This window comes from Octodon degus, unplaced genomic scaffold, assembly GCF_000260255.1.
Source record: "Octodon degus isolate 3935 unplaced genomic scaffold, OctDeg1.0 scaffold00272, whole genome shotgun sequence".
NCBI classification, from domain to species: domain Eukaryota; kingdom Metazoa; phylum Chordata; class Mammalia; order Rodentia; family Octodontidae; genus Octodon; species Octodon degus.
Window position 1 is genome coordinate 1,085,730 of NW_004524848.1, and position 20,648 is coordinate 1,106,377.

Genomic DNA, 20,648 nt, shown 5'->3' on the forward strand with positions numbered 1-20,648 from the left:
GATCTGATAATTTCACATTGTATACACATATTTAAATATTATACTCTACCCCATTAACATGTAATAAATATATAGCACATTATATGCTGACATTCGTAGATCTTTCAATGAAATGTCTAGCTTTCTATTGGTCAACAAGAATTGCTTCTATGCAGGTAACTTTACTGACATTTTAGTAGCTCATTCTTAAATACACAGAGTGGGAAGACAAGGGTCAACATATATATGAGAAAAATTTTAACATGAAGGACAAACATCAATGCAAATAAAGGGAAATGAACTCTGAATACACAAGTATTCAGTAATATTTTTTAAACTCCTTATTAAAAAAACAAAGTCCTTAGAAAAAAGAAAATATCCATGAATTAGGAAGAGAATATATGGAAAAGGATAAAACATTTAGAAAACAACATCTTGGAAACCAAAAATGTTGCAGCACAAATTTACAGAAAAATCTTCAAAGGGAGGACTGGAAATTAGAAATGAAATTTTCCAGCAAATAAAACATTAGGGTGTTATTCTAAGAGGTTCGATTTCTGAAAAAGAGAATTCTAGAAAGAGATGGAGGAAAAATACACAATTTTCAACATAGGAAAGAAGGAATTCAGTTTCACACTGAAGGACCTATCTAACTGGCCAGTATGATGTGTGATAAAATACTCAGAAACACTTCATCTCAAAACACCAAAGGACCAAAAGAGATTCTAAAAGTTTCTGGAAAATAGTTTGCACACAATAGAACAAGGATCAGAATGGCATCAGATTTCTCAGAAACAACACTGAAATCAATAAAAATGGGGAACAATGCCTTCACAATTCTGAAGGAAATTGACTTCCAACTGAGAATTCCATATACTACCAACAATGAATTATAAGAGGACAGAAAAAAGGAGGGAGGCAACTTTCAGGTATTTAAGGCTCTCAAATATTGTAACTCTTACTATCTGATGAGTTTTACAGTATAATGAATTTTACAAATCCATCAATAAATACAGAAATTAGGGGAAAAAATGGGGAAAATGAAAAAATTTCAGGAGAAACTATTCCACAAGAGCAATCCTTGTATATGAAGACATAATCACTAAATAAAAATAATTTATATAGTTAATGATTATTAAGGTGATTTAAAAGGTTATTTGGGAAGGGATGAATGTAAAGAAGAAGGAAAGGTAGCTATACAATATAAAATAATCTTCACCTTCCTGGTGGGAAGTCTCAAAATTACAAGTATTGTACGTCTGATACTGTAAAAAAGAACTAGCGTGAGTTTAACAGTTAAGTTTGATTGTAGCAACTTGATTGGCTTGGCAATACGCAGGGCATTAGTGGAACACACTTCTGATAGTATCTGGGTGGGCCACAGAAGTATGACTTTCAGGTCTGTCTCTGATCCCTTGCCCCTTCCCATAGCGCTATTCCCCTGCTCTGCTTTCTGGCTATCATGAACTAAGTATATCTACTCCACACCATTATGAACTGAAACCTCTGAGACCGTGAGCCAAATTAAACATCATCTAAGTTGTGGGTGCCAGGTATTGTGTGTCAACAATGGGAAAGCTGGCTAATACAATAAACGTTATTTAGAAACAGAAAATACCAAAGGAAAAGGCTAACAACATAAATTGATGGCCTCTGGAAGTAAGATTCACTGATGGGTACAGGTGAGGCAGGGTCTGACCTAAACACAATTTGCTAAATGACCTACACACGATTTGTACCAATACTTTACTGAAAAAGAGTAAGTTTGAGAAATTGCCATAGAAATGAAAAGATGCTATTAATTCCTGTTTTCATTCTCCTTAATAACTGCCCTAATCTGCCTTAATATCTACTTCGCATCAAGCACAAAAGTCCTGTTTTCATTTTTCAAACCATAAAAAACCTACAATACTGAAGTTTTTATTTAGAAAAACAACTTGGTCTCTTGGCTCACGTGCCACTTACAATAAGGTAATACTTAGAGGAGCTGAGACAATGCAGTCTTTTTCTCAGATCAAACTTCCATCTTGTGCCAGCTCCAAGACCTGGGCAGATTTTCTGTTCCCTAGGCCTCAGACTTGGCCACATTCACTGGTGACAGGAGCCTGCCTGTTGATGTCTGAATTTCCTGCTACAACCAGTACCCTTTCCTGCCTGGATGTTAGCAGTGACGATGAACATTTTAAAGTAATGAAACTACAACTCAAAACCTACTTATTTATCGCAAAGTACCAACACTGCAATTAAGCCTATATACTGAGGGTTTTGTTTAGAAAAAACTTAGATGCCTGGCTCGTGTGCCACTGGTAAGGTAACACTAACAAACTTCTTTGATGTCCTAACAGGACACTGACCTGTCAGCCGATCTAACAACTCTTTTCTTGCTCTAAAATTTGTTCAAAGCGTCCCTCTTGATATCATTTTCAGCCCCAGTTAAGTAGCCTCAAAGGGTATATTTGTATTATAATTGTCATTTTCTCCAAGTTTGGTCTAGACAAACCAACTCCTGTCCCACTACATATCATCCACCAAAACAGACACTGAGGCACACTTACCACAACAAAACTTGCAGCTCTAACCACAGTACTACTAAGTAATATAATCACAGTACTACTAAACAGTATAATCCAATATAGTTTTCTAGAGTGACAGAAAACTGTATTCATGACTCAATCTGAAGATCTGTCACAGTGTAACCATAATTTTTCTTCTAAAATCTATTCCACAGATCAAGACAATCTGTAGATAAATGCCTCATTCATTTCTTTCCCCTAATACATCGCTGCCCAAGCTGGAAATGTGCAGGCTGACATGGACATCTTCACCTGCAGTCTCATCAGATTCATTCAAGACTGTAGGCTATATTTTGTAGGTAATAACAGAACTTCAACCTACATGTTTAAATAATTAAACATACTAAAGAAACATTTTCTTAGGATAAAAGTATATTTCTCTCTGATCTTCTCATAGCAATACTTAGGTTTTCACAAATCTTCAGCAATGTTACCAACTCTGAATGTGTCACAGTTATAAGGCAGAAGCACAGTGCAAGTGTCAAAGCAAATCAGCAGTTCAATGACTTAAACTGCAGAGGCTGTTGCTACTTGGCTTTTGAGCCCATCATAAAACTTTAATTCTTGTTAGATTAACGGTAACTCTACCAAGAAATTGTCAGAAGGTGGTAATAGAGAAGGAGGATATGAGCCTAGGGAATGGACAGACAAGACAGATGATCCTGGTAACAACAGCAATAATGGGGAACCAGGATAGATATCGGTTCTGCTGGGCTCCAAAACCCATTATATCCACTAAGCTATTTTGATAGAGTTTGCAAAGGAAACAACTTAATACAGGGCACATAATTTATAGGATTATTTAATACAGAGTGCAGAAAAATCTTTCCACACACTAAAGCCCCAAAGAATCTAGCTGAGGTCCTAGATCCCAGAGTATTGACTTGCATGAATCCAGCTGAAGACCTGAGCCCCTGACAGTGCCCCCCACCAATTCAACTGGAGGCCTAGAGTTCACAACATCTCATGCAAGTGTGTTTCACAGATCTGTGCTATTAAGGTCCAAAGGTCAGTGGCCAAAGCTAGAAAGTCTGCACCAGTGGGATGAAAGATCTGTGCTGGCAGGCTGATGAATCTGCACTGGAGTCAGGAAGCAATGCTCAAAGTAGGGAGCAGAACTCCCCCCAAAAAGTACCAGAGCCATTCTCAGCAACAGTGAGATTCCAGGCTCCTCCAATGATGACAACAGGTGAGTTCCTATAAGGAAAACCAGTGTGACAAGCTTCTCCGGGACACTGAACAATGCACTATTTTCCCCTCCGGAACCAGGAAGAGATGCTCAAAGTAAAGACCAGAGCTTCCCCAATGTGAACCATAGCCATTCTCAGCCATAAGGTTCTGAGCTCCTCAGCTGATGAGAACAGGTGAGTTTCTATCAGGAAAACCAGCACAACAAGCTCCTGCAGGAGACCCAACAGTCCCCCCACTTCTTCCTTTCCAGTTCTCCTTTTCATGTTGTTGGCAACCACCTTAAGGGGGACCTCCATACCTAGTACTGCACTGATTCAGTTCACCTGGGTGTTACAAAGTTGACCACCACTTAACAATCCACCACAGCTACACTGTCTTTCCCAGTGAGAAAGAACTAGATGGATTTTTAAATATTCTGGTTACAGGGAATGGGCAATTAATTTCTTTCCTCACTATCTGTTCCAATGGGGAAAAATACCTAGGGGATTGTAGTTAAATTATTTGTGTTTGGCTGCAAAGTATACAAAATACACAACTTACTGACCAATGTTGAGTACTAAGTTTTCAGGCATTAAGAAACCCTTTCCCAAGCCAGCTAAATAGCTCAGGTTCAATCCCCTGGCCGGCTATGCCAGCCCTACCCCCGGGGCATGTTGAGACCACAACTGAGACTGGGCATGGTGGCACCTATCTGTAATCCCAGCTCTTGGAAGGCTGTAAACAGGCAGATCCCTATAAGTCTGATCTAGTAGTGAGACTCTGAACACCCTGTGTAGACCGTTCCTAAAATACAAAAAGAAAAAAGAAACCCTTTCCTCTTCCTATTTACAAAAGCTCTATTTTTTCAATTACTTTTTTCTTTAAATACCTTTAACTGTTATGCCAAAGAGTCCCTGAGGTTGCACGATCCCCCTCTGCAATCTGGTTGTAGGAGACACCCTCCCCAGACCCACATTCTCCACAGATGGACTTATGCTGTGGTGACTGAGATGGTGGCTACAGTGCACAGCAGGAACAAAGCCAACTCGGTCTGTGGTCAGGGCAGTGGATGTGCAGGACTCCTGCTAGGCCGTTCAGACACAATGCCTACAATGCAGCTGGCCCATGGGCCACAGAGCAAGTGTCCACCAGTCTGTTTCACTTTCCCACCACTCCACAGGCACTCTGGGTAAGTGTCTGTTTAGGTGGGTACCAGGTACTATGTACATGTGCATGCACACAAGGGAACTGGCTGGATGGATGGATGGCCTCTTGCTGCACCAACACAACTAGGATGCCTTCACCTCTCTGGCCTGCAGAGAGGGTAGCTCACGGTATGTGCTGGCGCAGAGAACACAGGGATGCTGCGCTCCCCGTGGAATGCGGAAAGCAGGGCCATTAGCGTGAGGGCAGTGAACACAAACTCTGTCCTGGAAATCTGGTCTCTGTAGCACATCACCACTCAACCCCTTTGCTTCACTGTCCAAAAATGTCTGATCTCCAAAGTGCAGAGTGGGCCTGCTGACCTGCTACAGCATCACTGCTTCCCTTTTCTTATTGACTTATCTTTTTATCAGCTTTCCTTATTAACTTTCTACTTCAGTGTGAAGACCCCTCTTCCACCTTCCAAATAACTTCCATTTCAGCACATCTTTCCTGAGCTTCTCAATGCAACGCCTCCTCTCGTCAGCCATGTTGAAACCATTTTCTGGAAAGGCTGTATTGCCCACAAATTAAAATATTTTTAGTATCCCATGGTAAATTTTTACTGTATTTCTTAAGCTTACTTGATGTCGCTAGGAATTAACAATACCAATGTTTATGTTTTCAGGGTCTACTTAGGATCAATATTTTACAAATTTGAGTACAATGCAGAAGCCTTACCAACATGTAAGTCATTTCACCTTTTCCCTTTAAATTACAATAGAGCTACATATTAAGCTATAGTTGTCCTACATATTGGGTCCACAAAGTCAAGTTTTTTCTTCCAACCATAAACTATTTTCAATAATCAAGAAAAGAGTCTATTATATTTACCCAGATATCTACTCATACTATTTATGATGTTCCAATACACATTCCCTCTAATATCACTACCCTCCTGTCTAAACAACTTCCTTTAATTAATGCTAGTACAATAAACTGTGCCACTTCCTTGTAGCTTCTCCCTAATTTCTGGTCTGGAATCCATTTATTTGAATCCATGTCCCTGTGTATAAGGTATGAGTGTTCTCTGGCTGCCTTCAAGTACAGCTGTGTACCACATAGCAATATTTTCACCTACAATGGATAGCATATTCTATATGATGGTGGTCCCCCAAAGTATCACCCAGTGACACCACAGCTATCTTAGTTTCCTTTTGTGCATGCTTTGACATTGACACAATAACAAAACTACCTGAAGACACATCTCAGAGTACATCCTCATCACTAAGCAGTGCATCACTAATTTTCTCAAGATTGATTATGATGTGTCTAGGTATGAGTTTGGGGAGGAACAGGTGTCTTGCACGGGCTACCTGGGATTCTAGAATTTGTAGGTTTATATACTCTGTCAATTCAGAAACTTTTAAGTCTTTAATTTTATCACCATGCTCTCTATCTTCTGCTGAAACTTTACTTGTTGTCCTGATTACTGAGACTTTTTTTTAAATCTTTTTTATTCAGATTATGTAACCTTTACTGATGTATCTTCAAATTCATTGAGTTTTCTCTGTCACATCCACTTTCCTAATGAGGCACTTCAGTGAGTTCCTCACTTTATTTTATTTACTTCTTCTTTACATGATCTATTTCTTTGCTGAGAACTTCATGTTATTTGTTTCTCCAGGTATGAGCCAGCTTATTAGGACATTTTTATAATAGATGTTTTAAAGTCTTTGTAAAGATATTTCTAATATCTGTCAGCCCACACTGACATCCATTGACTGTCTCTTCCTGTGCAATTGACTTTTTATGTGCTGAGTAATTACTGAATTGTACCATGAACATTTGAATATTCTATTGTACAAATTGATTCCTATTTAAATATTCTGGATATGTTAACAATTTAGCTCTAGTGCTCACAGCCTTTGAATGCTATTCAGATGTGTGTGCTATGTGTGCCACATCATGACTAGGCTGGGTAGTAGTTAACCTTTTATAATGTTCAACTCTCAAAGTCATTTTATGCTGCACAAAGCAAGATCTATATAGATACCATCCTAAGGTGAGTGTAGCAGTTTCCAGATAATTACAGAGAAATGCCTTTCCAAGTTCTTCCCTTTCTGTGATCTCTTCAATACCTTCAGATTTCCTGAGGATCCTTTTAGTTATCTACTTTACCTACTTCTGCAGTTGCATTTGCTTGTAGGCCACATGGCAGAAAGGTAAGAAGGGGGAAAAATCCTAACTTTATTGCCAATTTACTGGTACTTCAATCCTTTTTACCAAGATGGTGCCAAAGGTGAAGGAGGAAGCCCCTGCTGCTCCCAAATCTGAAGCCAAAGCAAAAGCTTTGAAGGCCAAGAAAGCCGTGCTGAAAGGCATCCACAGTCACAAAATGAAGATACGAACGTCGCCCTCCTTCCACTGTCCCAAGACACTGTGGCTCCGGAGGCAGCCCAAATACCCTCAGAAGAGCACCCCCAGGAGAAACAAGCTTGACCACTATGCCATCATCAAGTTCTCCTTGACCACAGAGTGAGCCATGAAAAAGATCAAGGACAACATCACATCATGTTCATTGTAGATGTCAAAGCCAACAAGGACCAAATCAAACAAACTGTGAAGAAGCTCTAGGACATCAATGTTGCCAAGGTCAATACCCTAATCAGGCCTGATGGAGAGAAGAAGGCCTATGTTCAACTGGCTCCCGATTATGATGCATTGGATGTTGCCAATAAAATTGGGATCATCTAAACTGAGTCCAGTTGGCTAATTCTAAATATACCTTTTTTCTCAGTTTTTTTTAAAAAAGACATATAAAATCTCAAGGGCAAGTTGTAACAAGGACCTAGATGCTAGACCTGCAAATGCCCAATGGGTATCTAAAAGGATAAAGTTTGGCATTTCTGCCTTCATTTTATATCTCCTTTACACTTTAAATCTGTGCATCAGACCCCTGCTCAGCTGGACACATGGCATGTTAATTATTTAAGAACTATAAGATTTACTAGCCCTAACTTTATGTAAGCTATCTAATCTCCCCTTTGAGACTGAAGACACCCAGATAAAAGTAGCTAAAACAATTTTCAGGTTTTATAAGACATTCAATTGCCAGTTCTTACAACATCCAATTCCAGACCCTCTGGGGGTGATGCCTAGATTTCTTTGTGTGTGTATGTGAGTGTGGAACCAGGGATTGAACTCAGGCCCTTGCGCTTTTATTCTGAGCTATCTTCCCAGCCCCTGATGCCTAGAATTCTTGAGTCACTGTCCTAAACCTGTAGCCACCTCCGAATCCTGGAAATGCAGAGCCCCCAAGACCACCCCATGATGAAGTTCACCCACCGGCAGGAACAACAACCCACAAGAGGAACAGAGTTTGCTCCAGGGAGCTGTCAGCTCATGATGGGAACTGAAATGTCCCTTCAACTGATGATGGCACTCCCAGGACCTCACCAAACCTGGCCTAATACTTCATCAGTCAGACAGAGAACAAACCAGGAATGCCTATCCTGCCCCTGATGCAAATTTCCAACCCTTGTCTTTGTTCCACTTCTCTATAAATCCCAAAGTTTCTGTCACGCCCTCAAAGACAGATCTTCAACCACTCCATGTTTCCCAGAATGCTCACGCCAATTAAAGCTCCTTTGTTGCCCTTCACCACAACAAACTTATAGTGCTAAGGGCAGAAAGCAAAAACTGCATTAATCAGAACCTGCATTAGTCAGGTCCATTTGTAAAATAAAGAGAACACTTATTCTTACCCACCCTGAAAATCTACCCCTTCCAATTTTTACCACATATGGTACTTAGCCATGGCGCTGTTCCCTTAGAGTTCAAAAGTTTGTTTTTTGTTTTGTTTTGTTTTGTTTTATGTTTTTAGGACCAGTTCTACAGGGTCTACAGGGTTTCACAACGTAGATCGGACTCTTAGTGATTCTCCTATTTTTAGCCTCCCAAGCACTGGGATTACAGGCATGCACCACCACACCCAGTCTCAATCACTAGCTCAGCATGCCCCCAGGGCGGGGCCTGCAAAGCAAGGCATGCTGGGTGATCAAACCTCCAGCTGCTGCACTCTACTGAAGCAGGCACTTTAGTCTGCTGAGCTATCTGGCGGGCCCTAGAGTTTAAATATTTTAGGGGCTGGGGAGATAGCTCAGAGGGATAAGCACCTACTTGGCAAGCATAAAGTCCTGAATTCAATCCCCAGCCCCACATGCCATGCTGCCCCAGACCCCAGGTGTATGCTGTGTCGGCCCCAGAACCAGCCATGGCAGTGCACACCTGTAATCCTAGCACTCAGGAGGCTGACACAGGAGGATCACTGCGAGTTCAAGATCAGCCTGTGAGCTACAAAAGTGAGCAGGCCAACCTGAACTGCATAATGAAACTCTGTCTCAAAAAAAAAAGTTTGGTCTCCTTGGAAGGGAACAAATAATCCATTGGCCAACAGAAAAGAATAAAAAGCCTTCTATACTAAGTCACAAAATATATACAAAAAAATCTGACATTTTCATTGCACAATCATTGCAATACTCACCACTCCAATTTTTTTCAAGGAGGTTATTACATAAAAAAAAAAAAATCTCTATTTTTGGCTTAGCACTTAAACTGTGGTAAATTAAGTTTGGTTAAATCAAAATATATAAAGTTTATTAGTTTGTTGGAAAAAGTGAACAGTGAAGTTGTAATATAAAACTACTCCATTCCTCCAATACAATAAATAAACAAGTATCAAATATTAGTATATTCCCCATCAGTACAAACTTTAAGGCAAGTATTTTGATAATATACTATGAGGCTAGAAACTTCTACATCCTTTGATCCAACATTTCTACAAATGTGTTCTAAAGAAATAATGTACAGTGCATTCCTATTAACAGGTGAAAAAGAGAAATACATCACTGAAATCTGTACCAAATATGCAGTCACTAAGGAGGCTAAGATGGGGCTGTGGATGAAGCTAAACGGCGAACATGTGCCTACTATGCATAGGCCTTGGGGTGATCTCCAGAACCAAAACCAAAGAAAAGTTGATATACGTCTGCATGTGCATGAACATGGTCTTCGTGTAAACATTCAAGGACTATTAAATGGAAAAGTGGCATTTATGATATAAACTCACTTAAAATTTATACAGATGTTAAAAAAATACTGGAAGAACATAATCAAAATTATACCATCTTTTTCCTCAAGTGACAGAATTACGCAGTATTTTTATTTGCTTTTTAGGCTTATGAATATTTAAATTCTAAGCAATAAACATGATTTCTCTTATACAAGAAACCCAAAATACAAATAAATAGCAAAACAGAAGGTAATAGGAGGTACAGACACAGATCTTTCTAAGATGGGAAGGGGGTCAAGAGACAGAGGGAGTGAGAAGGGGAAGGGGATAGGGATAAAAAAAGAATGAAGACATGTTCCATACCTGTATCAACTCTATACAAGCAATGTCATCATTATGGGCTGCAAACATACACTAATAAAAAATATGTCACTTTTTATAATATGGAATTTTTTTACAGTCGAAAAAGACACCTCACCACTATACTGTACTCAAAAGCTTTCTTGTGTGTTTTCCTGTGTATTAACTCAGATTTTTCCAGTGTAAACTTAGGTGTAAACAACAGCAATAAAAAATACAAGGTGAAAAGATGGGAAGTTCTTAATGTACAGGGAGCATTTCTTTCTTTTTTTTTTTTTTTTTTTTTAAATTTAGGTCAGGGTCTACAGCGTCTATAGGGTCTCACTACACAGATCAAATTCATAGCGATTCTCCTGTTTTCACCCTCCCAAGTGCTAGGATTACAGTTGCGCACCAGCCTCAACTGCCTTCTCAGAGCACCCCGGGGCGAGCATTTCTGAATGACTTTTTTTTTTTTTGCGGTACTAGGGATTGAACTCAGGCCACTACACTTGCCAGACAGATGTTTATTCTACTGAGCTATCTCCCCTGCCCAAAGTTGAGAAGTGCAGGAATCACTTCCAGGTCCTTGTTTCAGTCCATGAAGCCAATATTTATAATCCCAAAGTTACATTATTGGAATCCCATCAAGTTGATTCCAATCTACCACTTACAATACAACCCATGGCGAAAATAACAAAACTAAATTATATTTTCAATCATCGGGGAGTCAAGGGGCTCTAAGTTCAGCCACAAAGATGGTTTCCCGGCACCAGGAGAGCGACCCAGGGCCTTATACGGTTTTTATTCAGTGGGGGAGTGGCTTAAGGACTGACTGAGAATTATGGTAAGTAGGTGACCATAGTGAGCTGAGCTAGGTGGGTGGCCTACATTTACCTCTGCCATATGCAGAGAAGTTATGCAGAGAAAGTAATCTGCATTATAATATGCCATAGAGATAGCATCCAATGTTTTGAGGGTTCTGGTGCTTCAGCTCTGATGTAGTCTTTCAAGCCCCAGGAAGTTATTGCCTCTGTCATGAGGCTCGATCCCAGCTGGCAGTGTGGAACATTAGCTCTACCGTCTTGTACTAGGAAAACACACACGCCACCTTCAAAGACTATCACCGGCATCTCAGCTAGACCAATACACACTGCTTAAGGCCAAATGAAGGATAAACAGAAGTCCTAGCCAGCTCTGTACAGAACAATATGAGGAAATAGGGTCAGGCTCAGTCAAAATGGAGACAGTTGCTCTTCTTTCAAGGAGAGCTGCTCAGGTGGTCCTCCACAGAGAAGGTTTTTTTTGGCTGGCTCAGGCTGTCTTAAGGGTGGGTCTGGTATGGCCCATGGAGCTGGGGATCAAATTGCGGTCCCCTGCACCTGCACCTGACTTGGTTTGCCCAAGCAGGCGCTTAAACAACTGAGCTAACCAGCAAGCCCTCCCTGAGTTACTTTACAGTCGGTTTCTATCAGCAATATACTTGTTAGTGATGCAATCAATGTGCTGAGGATAAACTTGAGTTAAGAAACAGGCCTCATGTTAGCTCAGTGCCCTCTACCCATTTCAAATAAATCTGGAATATAAATCTCTGAATATGAACTTGGGACAAGGGGACAGTTCTTTGGAGAACTATGTGGGAAGCCTACGTGGGAAGATCACCGAAAGTTTACCTATATTTAAAAGTGGCACATGGACAGATCACCTATTTAAAAGCGGCACATGGTACAGCAATTAACCACTAAGAAGAATGTATGCAGTGTGTTAGTTATTGAAACTGTCCTAGCGATCTGATTTGAAACTGTCTCATTGCTATCTGCTTATCAATAAAATTATGAAAAAAAATAAATTAAAAAAAATAAAAATAAAAATAAAATAAAATAAAATAAAAAAATAAAAGTGGCAATGGACAGCAAGTTGATTCCATAAGGCTGCAATGTTAAGTAGATCTAATCTGCTTGCCAGGGAAGGAAAACTCCATGATCTATCTAAAGCGAGAAATCATGTAACTAAGCCTATGTCTGCCTCCTATTAAGAAGCAAAATTTTATTGAAATCCTACTTACACTCACCTGGCTATTGCTCCTGGATTGTAAAATCTCCATATACGAAGAAATTTAATATGTGAATTGGACAATTCCTTGTCATATTAAATATCTTCTGGGCTGGGGAGATGGCTCAGTAGAATAAGCGCTTGCCTAGCAAGCACAAGGTCCTAAATTCAATCCCTAGTACCGCAAATAAATAAATAAATAGGAGCCAGGGAGATGGCTCAGTGGAATAAGCACTTCCCTGGCAAGCACAAGGGCCTGAGTTCAATCCCCGGTTCCAAAAATAAATAAATAAATAAATATATACACAAATAAACTAACTAAATAAATAATACCTTCCATTAAAAAAACCTTGACAACATTACATAAATAAAAGCCTTTCCCAGAAGACCCCATATTATATCATTCCCTTTACATGACATATTCAGAACAGACAAAAGGTACAGACACAGAGTACATCAGTAGTTGCCCAAGACTGAAGGGAAAAGGTGAATGACTGCCATTGGTATAGGGACTCATTTTAGAAGACAATATTCCGAAACTGGATTATGATAATCAACACACAAGTCTGAATATAATTTTTAACCACCACTGAATTACACATATTGTGTGGCTAAATAGTGTGGTATGCAAATATATCTCAATAAAGCTGTTACTAAAAAAATAAATGTTTCAGAGTGAAGGATGAGTCCACATTGAAGTCAGCAGACTGTCACGAGAACGGACACAAACACAGACAGACATATTTCTTCTAATTTTGGAACACTTACAGTTTTAAGATTTTTTTTTTAAATTTTGTGTTGGGATAAGTAAAGTAACACTTTGTGAAAAATCAACTCAAATTTTGGTCCCTACTACCAACAGTACAGTTCTATTTGGTTTCACAATTTCTTCAGATCAAAAACTGAATCAGGCAAACATGGTATAGGTAGGCAAGCCGAATTTCTAAGGGATACCCTTCATTCTCATCAGCTTCACACATGTAAGACATCTGGATTATTACAGGCCACCAAGCAATGCATGCCTGACATCAGGCACCATGTGTGCCCGTTTAGAAATTAATTCTATGTATCAGTCAGCCACTGAACAAAAAATCAAAGGGACATACTTCAAAATACTGAACACTTACTCAAAAACTCACCTTTACTGTATATACACTCTATGTTCTAGGTGTTGGGGATACAAGCAGCTTAAAAGGATAAATATGGGGGGCAGGGAGACGGACAGGCAAGCCAAGGAAGAGTTAAGAAATACAGAAGTAGAAGACAGCAACCCCAATAAGATGACATGTGAGCAGAGACCTGAAGTGAAGGGACGGGCCATGCAGAAACCAAAAGAAGACAACACAGAACAGCAAGTGTGAACCAAGGGCCCTGGAGAGGGGGCTTTAAGACTGGAAGAGCTGAGTGTGAGGAAAAGAATAATAAGAGATGAGTCAGGAAACCTTGAACAATTTAGAAGAGAAAAACAACATAACTACTGTGTGAAAGACAGCAGCAGTCAGAACTGTCAAAAACTACTGCATTGCAATCACCCAGGTAAATGAAATTGGTGACTTGTACCAGCAAGGCAGGAGGGAAAGTAGGAAGAGATACCTAACTCTGGATAAATATTCTCAAGACAGATCTCACATAATTTTTTTTTTAATGAATTAGATGTTCAATGTGAGAGAAGGGAAACTAGGGATGACCCCAAAGTTTTTGGGAATAGGTTTAAGGGAGAAAAATTAGTTTAGATTTGGATAATGAGTTCAAGGTGTCAATTACATACACATCCTACTGGAGATTGTGCCTAAACAACTTTAAACTTTATTTGTAATTTTCCTTTGTTCTCCAGTGGATGTGTAAGCTGTTGCCATATTTTTCCATTAGTAACATTGCAGTAATAAGCACTTAAAAAGCTTTCCTGAACATTTTCATATGCACAAAAGCTTCCTAAAAATAGAACCACTCATTCAAAAGCTACAAACATTTCAAGTTCGCACCCCTGGCTGACAAAATGATTAGAGCAGCTCACGCTTCTTCAAGCAGCAAGGACAGCACCCATTTTCACACATCAGTGAGCAAAGGTATTACGCTGCTAAATATTTTGCCAATCAAGTAGATAATGATAAAGTAGTATCTTGCTTAAATTTACTTCTCTGAACTTACTTGCAGGAAGTCATTAACTTGCACTCTTCTGTAAAATGTCCATTTTATTACTAGTATTGTGTATCTTCCCATCAACTTAAAAATGCTGTAGTGTATTAGAAATATGAAAACTTTCTCTGGCAGTGTGCAGCAATTACTTTTCCCAGCCTACCATTTATCTTTTAGCTTTGTAAATGGGTCCTTATGTCATAGGTAATGTTTTATTTTTTATTTTTTATTTTTTTTTTTTTGTATTTTAGGGAAGGGTCTACATGGTGTTCAGGGTCTCACTACTAGAGCGGACACATAGTGATCTGCCTGTTTACAGCCTCCCAAGTGCTGGGATCATAGGCACGCACCACCATGCCCAGTCTCAATTGCTGTCTCAGTGCATCCAGAGGGCAGGGCAGGCAGGGCAGGCATGGCAGACCTGGGGATCAAATTCCCAGCCCCTGCACATGCTTACAGGCACTTCAATCCACTGAGCTATTTGGCCAGCCCTAATATTTTACTGTTCATGCAAATCTATCACCCATTTCCTTTATAGCTTCTGGACCACCCATCTCACATTAGATCCCACAAGGTTCTAAGTATACTTCTCTAATTTTATTTCTATTATTTTCACTTTACACTTACGAATTTCATACATTTGCCATTTATTTTAAGAGTATGGAATGAGTAGGATCTATAGGCCAGGCAAATAGCAAATTATATCAAAACCATTCATTAAGTAAGCCATCCTTTCCCACTGAAATTCCCAGTACAACTGACTCATCTGTGTAGCCAGGCAATCCTGACCAGAAATCAACTCTGTACAACCTGACTAAGGAAATCATGGTAACTTAGTACATTATATAAATACGCAGCCAGGTGATTGTAGTAGTGCATGCCTGGGAGACTTAGGCAGGAGGAGTACACCTTTAAGCCCAGCCTGAGCAACTTAGAAACTTTAGCAAGATGCTATCTCAAAATAAAGAATGAAAAATGGTCTAGGAATGTAGCTCAGTATGGAGGCCCTGAGTTCAATCCCAGCACCAAGAAAAAACAGAAAGGAAACTGCAGCAAAGTCTCTTCTTGATTTGTACCTCCACCCTCCATAATGAGCAGCCTAGAAAAAGGAACAAGGAACAGATAAATGGAAAACAAAAAAGTGTCATCATTTTGAACTCTCTGGCTCCCTCCAGTCTCTCCTGTCACAAAGTTCTTCATTTGACACAAGGTTCCATAAGAAATAGGTCCACAGACATCTGCAGCTAAGACAGATGGGAATGGACATTACCTGCCAAAGCCGACAATTTCTTTAAACTGTAGACAACTCTGGAAATAGTATGAGTTGTTTTCTGACCTAAAATATCTAAATCCAAACACCATAATAATTTTAAAAGTGACTTAAGCAAGGCATGACGTAAAGAGATGAAATAAGTAATTTTTTTTTCTTTACCTCATAAAATAGGGGGGGAAAAATTCTGTAGGGCCAGTGGCCTGGGACAACTTTGGATGAACCGTACGGTGGTTGTAGGGGGTGACTTTAATTACTCTCTGGACAGTGGCTAATTCCTCCCCACTCATGGTCATATAATATCAACTCAGAAATAAAAAACAGCTATTTGCAAAATTTGGACCAAAATTGAGAGCCGGTCTATACTACAGGGTACCAGACACTTAAGATACAGATATTCAGCGAATGTGAATTAGAACCTCAGTGACCAAAAAGAGAATGTGTAATAACCAAAATGACTACATGTGCTTAGTCACTAAATAGTCCTATAATTCAATCATTGAAGATGTTTAACAATGCTTTTGTGCTTCAAAAGTTATACGTTGAAGGGTCGGCAAGATAGCTCAGCAGACTAAGCACCTGCTTTGGCAAGTTCAGGGACCAGGATTCAATCCCCAATCCTGCATACTGCACCGGCCCTGCCCCTAGGGTGCACTGAGCCAGTGACTGAGTCCAGGCATGGTAGTGCATGCCTGTAATCCCAGCACTGGGGAGGCTAAAACAGGAGGATCACCACGAGTCTGAGTTGAGTAGTAAGACCCTGTAGACCCAGTACCAAATACATAAGCTAAAAAAAAAAAGTTATACATCAGGTAGGACAAAACAATAGGTAAAGGATGGGCCAGCCTGCATAATGATGCTGCAAAACTTGAACTTTCTCATTCACAGCTAACCTGATCTGACTTATCTCTGTAACGCTACCTCATTAATTCTGCCTTATTTCCTTCACAGAGAAAAAAACAGAATTTAGCCCGTTAGCCTTGGTGAGCTCAGCAGGACTGCTAGCTTCCTATTTCCTATCTTTCCTTTTTCTCCAACTTCTTCACAGCAGGGCCTGGAGCAAAGCCAGTGTTCACTGCCACCCTGAGGCCTCTGGCTCCTTGAGAGAAAATGAGACTCGCAAACAAAGGGCGTAATGGCCTCCACCTTCTGAGCTCCCTGCTTTGAGCTTGAGTGCAAACAGCTTTTGAGTATAGACAGAATATAGAACCTGCTGCCTCAGTAAGCACAGTCAGTCTCATAATGATCCTCATAGGACATGCAGCACTTGGCATGTCCATAAAGGAAATCCATAAAGGAAAAATCCTTTTCATGTGCAAAAGTAAACTGATTTACTGGAAACTATTTTTTTTTAAATGAGACTTTTTTAATTGTTAAGGATTGTCTGCAAGCTATCATTAGTATGAGTCTGCAAGGAAGAAGAGAGGATGCAGCCTTATCACTCTCTGCTCAGCAATATAAGCAATTCCTAAAGAGTCAACAGCCCCTAGGGGCTAGGGTTTGGCTCAGCAGTAGAATGCTTGCCTAGCAAGCTGGAAGCCCTGAGTTGGGTCCTCGGCACTAAAAACAAAAAATAGGGCCGGCCAAATAGTTCAGTGGATTAAAGCGCCTGCAAGCAGCAGGCACAGGGGCTGGGGGTTCAATCCCTGGGCCTGCCTGCCAGCTGGGGCGCACTGAAACAGCAATTGAGACTGGGCGTGGTGGCTCTTGGGAGGCTGTAAACAAGTGGATCACTAAGAGTCCGATCCAGTCCTGAGACCCTGAACACCCTGTAGACCCTCCCCTAAAATACAAAGAAGAAAAGAAAAAATAAATAAACATCCCCTAAAAAAAAGAAAGGAAAAAAAAAAACAACTCCCCTAAGAGTCAACAGGCTAAGATGCTACTGTGATTAGACCCCAGATAAAGTGCTCTGACTCCTACATCATAATAAGGTAAAGCATATTCCTTGTTGAGAGTCTGAAAGTCACTGAAAATGTTCACATTTGATAGGGTAATAGTATAAAAGAATAAATCAAGGGGTAAAATTTTCAATCTAACAGGCCAATTCTAGAACCCCAAAACTCAGCAGAGCAGCAAGGCTGACTCTTTCTGGTAAGGCACTTTGAGGAATCATACAAGCTTCAAATGGGGCCCCAGAAAAATCTTGCAACCACACAGGCAAGCTACCAAATTAGTAGGAAGAATATGTCCCTTTCTTTGTAAAATTCTAGTCCCATATCAGAAAGATGGGAAACACCTAAATGCTTGAGACTACCACTATGCCACCAATTTAACCAATTCTGGAAATACTCTTCCTAGGTAAATTAATAAAATTTACTCATTGTTCATGACACTGCCAGCCTGGTATTGTTACCTGAAGCTGTAAAGATCCTGACACATGCTCATTAAAAACATAAGAATCAAGTTCACACCCCATCCAGTAAGAAAAACATTCTTTTAGGTTGTTCGTATCATCATCCTAAGATTCACCACAGTCAAAGCTAACTGGCATCCTACAGTAACTACTGAGAGAAATCGGCAGGACTCAGAATTGGGGTTTGCGCTTCACTTTCTGAACCTACATACTGTAATGCTTGTCTAATCATTGGCAAAACACTTGAGAACTTTTAAGAGTACCACTAAGTAGTCCTTTGTGGGCCATAATGTCCATAGTAGCCTAAAAACCCCCTATCTTTGTAATCTCATATAAGAATGAAGGAGGTAGCCAGGTGAGGTGGCGCACACCTGAAATCTCACCACTTGGTGGCTGAGGTAGGAGGATCACTGTGAGTTCCAGGCCAGCCTGAACTGCATAGCAATACCTTGCCTTAATAAAAAAGGAGGCAGTGCTCGCTTCGGCAGCACATATACTAAAATTGGAACGATACAGAGAAGATTAGCATGGCCCCTGCGCAAGGATGACACGCAAAAAAGGAGGCAATTTAACCATATCATAGTAATATGTGTAACTTTTAATACAGTATTCAACATATGCAAGGTACTTTTCTTGGCAACAGTAAGGAAAAAAACTTTAAAAAATGAAAATGAAATAGGCTACCCTTAAAAATTTTTAAATAAAAATGTGTGAACTCTCCCTTAACGATCTATCTTACATTTCCCTTCTCTGAATGTTCATCAGATCCTGCTGCATTAAGGGAGCCTATAAAATGAGTAACACACATATATGCACATGCATAATAAATTTATTAATTCATTAACACACTGAAATAGGATCAAAAAATTATAATGAAAAATATTAACCTAAATTACTACTCTAATTACAAATAATAACAGCAAGCACTAGCTGCATGCTAATCATGGGTCAGGCACTATGCCAAACATTTGACATAGTACTTATTAAATCTTCACAACCTTAAGTATATGATGTCATCCACATTTTGCAAGTAAGAAAACTGAGACAAGGACAGGTTATGCAGTTTTCCCAGATCAACCCAGCTATTGACAGGCAGAGTCAGTTTTCTACTCCATACTCTTATTCACTGAGGTTCCCTCCATTTATCTTGCCTCTAAAATAAAATTATTGTGCCAGCCCTGCCCCGGGAGCATGCTGAGACAGGGATTGGGACTGGGCATGGTAGGCCTGTAATCCCAGCACCTGGGAGGCTAAAAACAGGAGGAAAAACTATGAGTCCGAGCTGTGTAGTGAGACCCTGTACTAAATACATTAAAAAAACAAACAAAAAACAAAATAAAATAATTAAAAGCAACGATTCTGTTGTTTCTATGGTTTGGATGTGGTCTGTCTCACAAAGATTCATGTGCTGGCAATTTGGCTCCCATTGTAGCTGTGTTGTGGTGGAGGAACTGTGAAGATATGAAGCCTAGAAGAACAACAGAGGGCCTCTACCCTCAGGGCTTAACATCTGTCTTGGGGAGTGGGATGACTCTCCCAGGGTTCCCAGGACAGGCTGTGTACAGTGAGGCCACCCTAGTTCTTCACCCTTCTGCACATGCCCAGTTCCCTCTCCCTTTCTCTGCTCCAACCTCCAAACACCGTGCTGTCTGGTAGTGTAGCCTTGGCCAAATAAGCCTCTTTATAAGTTACCTAGTCTCAAGTACTCTGTCACAGTAACACAAAACTGACTAAGAAAGCTGGGTATGGTGTGCATGCCTAAAATCCCAGCTACTCAACAGGGTAAGGCAGGAGAATCAGAAGTTCCAGAGCAGCCGGGCATCTTTGCAAAACTCATGTCTCAAAATAAAACTAAATGAACTGAGGTCAGCTATTGTAGGAGTCACTTCCAGGTCCTCATAGCGCAACCCATGGCGAAAATAAAGACACTAAGTTATATTTTCAATCATCGGGGAGTCAAGGGGCTCTAAGTCCAGCCACAAAGATGGCTTCCCAGAACCCAGAGAGTGACCCAGGGCCTCATACGGTTTTTATTCAGTGGGGGAGTGGCTTAAGGAGGACTGACTGAGAATTGTGGTAAGTAGGTGACCATAGTGAGCTGAGCTAGGTGGGTGGCCTACATTTACCTCTGCCATATGCAGAGAGGATATGCAGAGAAAGTAATCTGCATTATACTATTATGCCATGGAGATAGCATCTAATATTTTGGGGGGTCTGGTGCTTCAGCTCTGATATAGTCTTTCAAGCCCCAGGAAGTCATAGCCTCTATCTCGAGGCTCGATCCCAGCTGGTGGCATGGAGCATTAGCTCTACCGTCTTGTACTAGGGAAACACGCACACCGCCTTCAAAGACTATCACTGGCACCTCAGCTAGACCAATACACATTGCTTAAGGTCAACTAAAGGATAAACAGAAGTCCTAGCCAGCTCTGTACAGAACAAAACGAGGAAATAAGGCCAGGCTCAATCAAAATGGAGACAGTTGCTCTTCTTTCACGGAGAGTTGCTCAGGTGGTCCTCCACAAGCTATAAATCATATAATGCAGTACCCTAATC

The 20,648-nt window shown here is 40.3% G+C and overlaps 1 protein-coding gene and 1 non-coding gene across 7 annotated transcripts in view; one reads left to right on the top strand and one right to left on the bottom strand.

The window, feature by feature from the left end:
• The window catches only part of Herc3 (HECT and RLD domain containing E3 ubiquitin protein ligase 3), a 202,457-nt gene that overhangs the window by 147,969 nt on the left and 33,840 nt on the right, over positions 1-20,648 (bottom strand). The window lies entirely within an intron of this gene.
• LOC111814126 lies at positions 18,565-18,672 on the top strand. The gene has a single exon (XR_002819196.1). It is a non-coding gene; the product is annotated as a U6 spliceosomal RNA (small nuclear RNA).